The sequence below is a fragment of the Peromyscus leucopus genome, chromosome 15 (assembly GCF_004664715.2).
Source record: "Peromyscus leucopus breed LL Stock chromosome 15, UCI_PerLeu_2.1, whole genome shotgun sequence".
Classification (NCBI taxonomy): domain Eukaryota; kingdom Metazoa; phylum Chordata; class Mammalia; order Rodentia; family Cricetidae; genus Peromyscus; species Peromyscus leucopus.
This window is the reverse complement of record NC_051076.1, coordinates 51629787-51637062: the sequence shown is the minus strand read 5'-3', so window position 1 is coordinate 51637062 and position 7276 is coordinate 51629787. Positions and strand designations below refer to the sequence as shown.

The 7276-nt window shown below is 47.3% G+C and overlaps 1 pseudogene; it reads right to left on the bottom strand.

Moving 5' to 3' along the window:
* Positions 1–902: 902 nt before the first annotated feature.
* Positions 903–992, bottom strand: LOC114686652 (annotated as a pseudogene).
* Between the last annotated feature and the right edge of the window lie 6284 nt (positions 993–7276).

Genomic DNA, 7276 nt, shown 5'->3' with positions numbered 1-7276 from the left:
TAACCTTGAGATGATTTGAAGCCAAATCAGGATGTGAGAGCTTTATCAGTGGTTCATATTGACCTTGTGATCAACACAATGATAGTCGGACCCAAAGCATCTGCTTTGATGCCCTGGTCAAGGAGAGATCTTCTGACCCTTTCTAATTGATACATTTAAAAGAAGCATGGGAAATAAAGCTTCTATGAGTTAACTCTTAGAAAGCAACATGTAGGGGGCTGGGGATATAGCTCAATGGCAATGGATTTGTGTGCCTGAGGCCCCAGAGAGTGATCCTGGTACCTCAAAAACAACAACCAGCAAAACCCAAATAGTGCAACTTCCCTCAAACGCAGCATAACATGGTGCATGTTAAACTGGAACACGGTGAAGCCTGAAGCATTCAACATACCTAGCCCACTGCATGACGCTCCAGACACACCACTTGTTCCGGGTACTGCCTGAGAGTTGGCTGGCAGGCACCCAGGACAAAAAGAACTCTTCCAGTCTTCAGCACAGTCTGGGCATTATCTGGCTACCCAGCTGCTGGCCTTTGCTCCAGCGCTTCAGATTTAGGGGGCCTCCCAATCCCTCCCCCATCTCTGTCTAAATCAGTTCTCAAGCCGAGACACAACTCCTGGTGTGTGTGTGTGGGGGGGGGGGACAAACGACCCTTTCACGGGGTCATATAGCAGATATCCTGCATATCATATATTTACAGCAAGATTCATAACAGCAGCAAAATTACAGTCATGAAGAAGCAACAAAAATGATTTTATGGTTGGGGTCACCACAACACGAGGAATTGTATTAAAGGGTCGCAGCATTGGGAAGGTTGAGAACCACTAGTCCAAATGATTCATTACTTTTCTCATGATCTCCTTTTCTCTAACTTGCTTATTCCCCATTTCTTTCTTTTTTAAAAAAATATGAAAGACTTTATGAATTCGTGGGCCATGCTAATCTTCTCTTTGTTTTTCCAATTTTAGTGTATGTGCTGCTGAGGTGAGCACGAGCCCCCTTTCTGGAAACTCAAGGTCGTGCTTTATTCTTTCACCCAGTGGAAATTCAGCTGGCACTTCTGTAATTTATTGTGATGTCATTTTATATAAATGATGAAGTCACGTATAGTCTGATTCCACATCCATACTGACGTCTCTTCTTTAAATACATTTTATTTAGGTAACATGTAATTCGTGCACAAACCATTATCAGCAACACACAATGATGTCTTTACACATGGTAATCTCTTTCTGGCAAACACCCTAAAGCACCACTGCCGTGTGTTAACTGGCCTTTCTCCCAGAGTGCCTTCTTCTGGGTGCATGCCAAGCTTGAGTGGCAGTAGCATGTTTTTCTCATGTTCTGCACCGCTCTAAACTTGGACATGGAAGCAAATTTAAATGTTCTTTGTGCCAAGTGTGAGATCTATGCCCTAGTCCACAGCACTTCAGACTTTCCCTTTTCCTCTTGACCTCTCACTGACTAGCCTAGGGTAGCCTCTTTGAGATCCTCCTGCCTCAGCTTCCTGGATGTTGGGATTGTGGGCATATGCTACCATAGCCAAATAACTCCTTCCTACAGCTGTAGTATTCAAGCAATGGGTGATTGATGCCTGCTTGCCAAAGGCAATGATGGTGAGCATTCTGTCAGTACCACAAATGTGCCCGAGGCAGCTCTCTCAGATGAGTCCAGCATTTCTCCAAAGTCCCAGAATATCCCCTGTCAAGATGCTCACGGTGCCGCCTCCCTCATACCCGCCTCAGGAGCTTCGCTGTGCCACCCACCTCAGGGCTTGTCTGAATGTCTTATTCTCAGTGACACCTTCTTGAATACTTCATCCAAAATGGCTTCTCACCTTTCTATAGATTCTCTCTCTCTCTCTCTCTCTCTCTCTCTCTCTCTCTCTCTCTCTCTCATTCTTCCATTTATTTTTGACATTTAGGTGGAATATCATATTTGCCTGTTGGTTTTTTTGTACATAATGTATTGACTGCTAGCCTCAGGCAAGAGTTTCCCTCTTCATTCCTCTGGTCCTGACATCAACGTGCGTTTGAGACACACACAGCAGCCTCTTCAGTCCTGTATCATGAGGGGAGGGAGGCGTCGAGCTGCTGACTCATCCTTCTGTCTGCTTTTCCCTTCTTCTCCGTGACCCTTTTCTGTGTCTTCACTGCTAGCACAGAGCCAGCTCTCCAGGCTCCGTAGCAGAGTTCTAACCACACTCCAAAGCTGAGCTGCACAGAGCCAGATCTCCAGGCTCCGTAGCAGAGTGCTAGTCACACTCCAAAGCTGAGCTGCAGTTTCTCACTTGCAATGTCAAGCTCCCAGGTGCCCAAACAGAATCAACACCATTTTCAGGGGTGTGGCCTAGGCCATATTTTGGGGCCAGGGGATCAAGGACACGAACAACCTATGCAAGTTGTTGTTAGACAGGGTGTATTTTTCTGGAGGTGGGAGTAAGGCCGAGGAAAGCATCACTGTGCATTTACTAGGCATCACAGCTCTAGTTCCAGACTGACCAACGCTTTCCAAATTATCTAAATGTGTGGGATGGTTTTATGTCAGCTTGACACAGCTAGCGTTATCTGAAAGGAGGGGATCTCAATTTAGAAAAATACCTCTATAAGATCTGGCTCTGGGCATTTTCTTAATTAGTGATTGGTGGAGGAGGGTCCAGTCCGTTGTGGGTGGTGCCGTCCCTGGGCTGGTGGTCCTGGGTTCTATTAAGAATGTAGGCTGAGCAAGCCAGGATGAGCAATCCAGTAAGCAGCAGCCTTCCATGGCCTCTGCATCAGCTCCTGCCTCCAGGTTCCTGCCCTGTTTGAGTTCCTGTCCTGATTTCCTTCAGTGATGAACAGTGCTATGGAAGTGTAAGCAGAACTTTCCTTCCCAACTTGCTTTTGGTCATGGCATTTCATCATAGCAATAGCAACCCGAATAAAACACTAAAGTTCTCAGATATTTTAAAGATTATTTTTATTTTACATATGTCTGTTTTGCTTGCATGTATTTAAATTGTGCCACATACACGAAGTGCCTACAGAGGCCAGGAGAGGGTGTCAGAGACCCCTGAACTGTGGTTACAGATGGTTGTGAGCTGCTATGTGGGTGCCGAGAGTCGAACCCAGGTCCTCTGTAAGAGCAGCCAGTGCTTTAACCCTTTATGCCATGTTGGCAGCCCTGGTCCCAAATATTTGAAAAGAGTCCATCCTTAGCACGTAGCAGTATTTACTAATGCCTTTGATCTACTGAGGGGTAATGGAGAAAACCGGAGATGGTTTACACAATACTGATGTAGTGAAAAAGAAAGCTAAATCAGGACAAGGAGGGAGAGAGCATTTGAAAAGGTGGCAATCCTGAATAGGTTTAGAATTTGCCCTCAGCAGGAGCCGCCCTACATTGAAATGCACAAATGCACTGCGAGCTAATGTTTCTGATGCGAGGCTGGGCTGCTGGATAATAGCTCCCAAGCTGTCCCTTGCTGTTTGGTAATGTTAATGCACAGGAAGTGGGTAATGATTTATAAAGTGGTGTTGGGCTGTAGTTAACAAGCTTCCTGACCGCAGCGTGGAACATCGGCGGCTCGCAGCCGCAGAGGGAAGGGACTTTCCGCGCTGGTCTGTTTGTCTCAGGCAGGATTCAGTTTCTACGCTTTCGCCCCTCCCCCACCCCGATAGCCTAGAGTCTGAGGATGATCTTTGGGGAACCCGGTAGAGTAGGGAGACAGATTTTTTTTTTTTTTGACAATTGACTCCCAGCTAAACAAGGAATTGTATTTGATTTTATATTTTCTTTCTTTCTTTTTTTTTTTTTTTGATTTTATATTTTCGTTGTAATTGTATGCCAAGCTTTGGATAAATGTACATGAAGGGCTCATTCACGGTTTATCTGAGCTTCACAATCAGCTGGGATCTTGTCTTGGGGCGGCTCGCTCCGTTAACTCGGTGTGGTGTCTGCCTTGCTCACCGAGACTTAGTCCACTCACTCAGAGGAGCTGGTCCTGCTGTTCACTCTCAGCAACACGCATGGGAATAACAGACCTGCCGGGTGACACAGGCCAAAAGCCAGGCGGGACACAGGCTGATGTGGAAAAAAAAAAAAAATCTGTTTTTCTGAACTGTGCAGAGTTGACGTGTGATGCGTGCGTGTGCGTGCGTGCGCGTGCGTGCGTGCGTGCGTGCGTGTGTGTGTGTGTGTGTGCGCGTGAGCACGTTCACGGGTGTGTGTGTGAGTGTGCACATGTGTACAGTACCTAGAGGGCCCAGAAGAGGCTGGAGTCACCGATGGTTGTGAACCCCCTGACACAGGAACTGAACTCCCATACTCTGTAAGAGCAGTTCACACCTGTAACGGCAGAGCTGTCTCCTCAGCCCACGAGTGGCGTTATGGAGGTAGCTATTAAAAAAAAAAGAACAGAAAAAAAAAAAAAAAGAAATTCATTCTACCTTCACACGAGGAAACCTGGCCAATAACAGACAACAGGCAGAGAGCACTAAAGATGCGTGCTTTAGTCTCTCTTTTTTCAGAAAAGGGAACGGAAGGGGTGGAGTAGCCGTCTAGGAGTTTGGCCTAAGGAATCCAGGCTGCATCCCTTAGAGAATGGAGGAAATGGGCCAGAACCTTTGCTCACCACCTTATGGAAGCCCACGGAGGACTAACCTCAGGGCAGATGCCCCAGGGCCACTCTGCAGGCATTGAGGTACCTCGATGCCTGCCCTGCCAAGGCCCGGCCAGACCTGTGGCCTGGTGAATTCTGCTTCTGCCATCTTGAATGCAAAATCTGATTGTCGAATGGCAGCTGGAGTCATCGTTGCCTGTTCTTTCCAAAGCAGGGTATAGAGTCTACTGCATTGGACACACTGTCACCGCTAACGAGGGCCACGTCATGTCAGCCAAAACACACGGAGAAGAGGGACATCATGGAAATCAATCAATCAATCAATCAAACACCAACACCCTAGGGACCCTGGGCCATCTTCCTCAGAGGCCAGGAGGGTATTCTCACTCCAGACAGCAAGGTTGAAGGCAGCCAAGCACTCCCTTTCCGTGAGGCAGAGTCTGCCTTTGTTGATATTTTCCCCAAACTCCCAAACTTTGATTTTTATTCAACTTGAGAGATTTATTTATCCCAATGGGCCGGTCATTTCCCCCAACTGCACATTTCTCCATGCTCCCAAACTGCAGTTCTCAAACTACTGTCCAGGGAGCCAGCTTCGGCAGCATCTGAGAACCTCCCGCAAACGCACACTGTCAAGGACCCCGGCACCCGGGCCTGGCAGCCAGCCGAGGAGGTGCTGGCTGAAGCCCACGCAGACCAGGCTTGCCCGTCCCCAGGTCTCCATCCTCTTTGTTCTGATAGACACAGACCCGCCTGTGTCTTTGCCCACTGTTTCTAATTATGATTTGTGGCCATTCACTAACTTAAACGACAATGTGGGAAGGAGAGGCATTTACATGAATTAAATATTGTCCTCATTTAATCTATTGAGCTGTGACTGAGCAAGCACACACAGAGGTCAACAGGAGTGACAGGAAAGCTTGCTACTACCACAGTACCCCAGGGATAGGAGGTGCTGGGGGCAGCACCTGGGCAGGGCAGAGCCAGGAAAGCCGAGGCTAGTGTCTTCAATGGTGTTTCTCTGGGCGCAGAGAGGCAGGAGAGGGGGGTTAACATGGGCATCTCCCCTGGGCTCTGGGGCACAGGACGGTCTCTAGGTCCTTGGTACTAGAGACCTGGAATGATTTGAAGCATGAGAAATACAGGCATGGTGTGTTGGATAGGAGGTTTTGGAGGCCATGGACTTAGACTTGGCTGATGTACCACTAGCCTTTCGTTAGCACTTCAAGATGGATGGTTAGCTCGAGGAGATACCGCTTGTGACTCATCAGCAACTTTTAAAGATGTTACAAAATATGACTAAAATAAAAACCCAAACAAAACACAAGTATTGTGCTAAAGACAACAGCAGCCTTATGTGGCTGGCATGATCTTAACATGTTATAAATAATGAAGGTGAAATTCACAGAAGCCAAGTAGTGGGTCTGGCCTCATGCAGTGCAAAGTTTAAGACCAGCTCGACTTTGAAAAGTCCTTACAAACTTGGGAAGGTAAATAACAGTGTCCGGGTTTTCTGGTAGGAGAGGTAGGAGATATCGCAGGGGCGTCAGACTGGCAGTGATCAGGGGACTGAGTTCGCAAGCTTGTCAGCTGCTGGAGAGCCTCGGCTACCAACCATTCTGCCTCGCGCACCAGTCGGGGAGGGCTGGGTGTCCAGCCCTACATTTCTCACAGCCAAGTTTCAAAACAATTTAAACGAAGGAAAGTATTCAATTAGAGATGGTTGAGGAAATCAGGCACGTAGCATCTGTGTCGGCAGCGAAGGAGAAGAAAATATTTAGCTTTGGCAAGCTGGGAGCGCTTAACACACCGCAGGATGGTGTTGCCTCTCGGAAGAGCGGAGGAATCCACTGAATACCTTAGAGAGATTCATTTCCCTAGGAAAAAAAAAATTAAACAAAGGAAGAACATCTGATTACATTTAAATATTTCCTTGCCAATGCTTGGGGGAATTCTAGCATTCCTCCCTCGCAGAGGAAAGCTTTTGTGCATGGGAAAAAGGTGATGAGGGCACGGGGTGCCTGGGAGGATGGAGGCGAGGGAGGGCTGCCGGGCGGGCGCGCGGGCAGCGGAAGGGGTGTTTCTATGGACGCACAGGTGCAACAGTTTGGAGTGAGTGATGGCCTTACAAATGACCCTGGCACAGAGCAGAGGAAACCCAAGGAGAAGATGAAGTGAATTACAGCTCCAGCGTGGATGCATTTGATTTTTTTGCAGTGGAGCCTAATGGATTGTGGGGCTGGCTGACCAGCTGGGGGAAGGTCAGAATATTGAGGAAATTGGGAGGGGCTGGTGATGAACAGTTTTCTGGATGGGGCACAATCTTGAGGTTGCGTTGGGATGGAGTGTTTGGAGTGTGAAAGGGCTCGGGTCATAATCTCCTTTATTTGTGAACACTAATTATGTTTCACGCCAAGACACGGCCGATCTCCCGGGAGTTCACTTGAATACAAGGGCAGGCAAAATGGGGTAAGCAGTAAAATGTTCACTTTATTTTCCAAGAGGAATTGACACTGTTAAAGAGAACTAACGGCTTTCCATTTTGACTTAAAATATGATTTGTTTCAAGAAAAATTAATATCATATATCTTTTCTACGTCTATTCCTACCACTGTGGTATTTTCCTTATGCATATTTTATCACGCATACAAAATTTTCTAATCTCCTCAATATGAC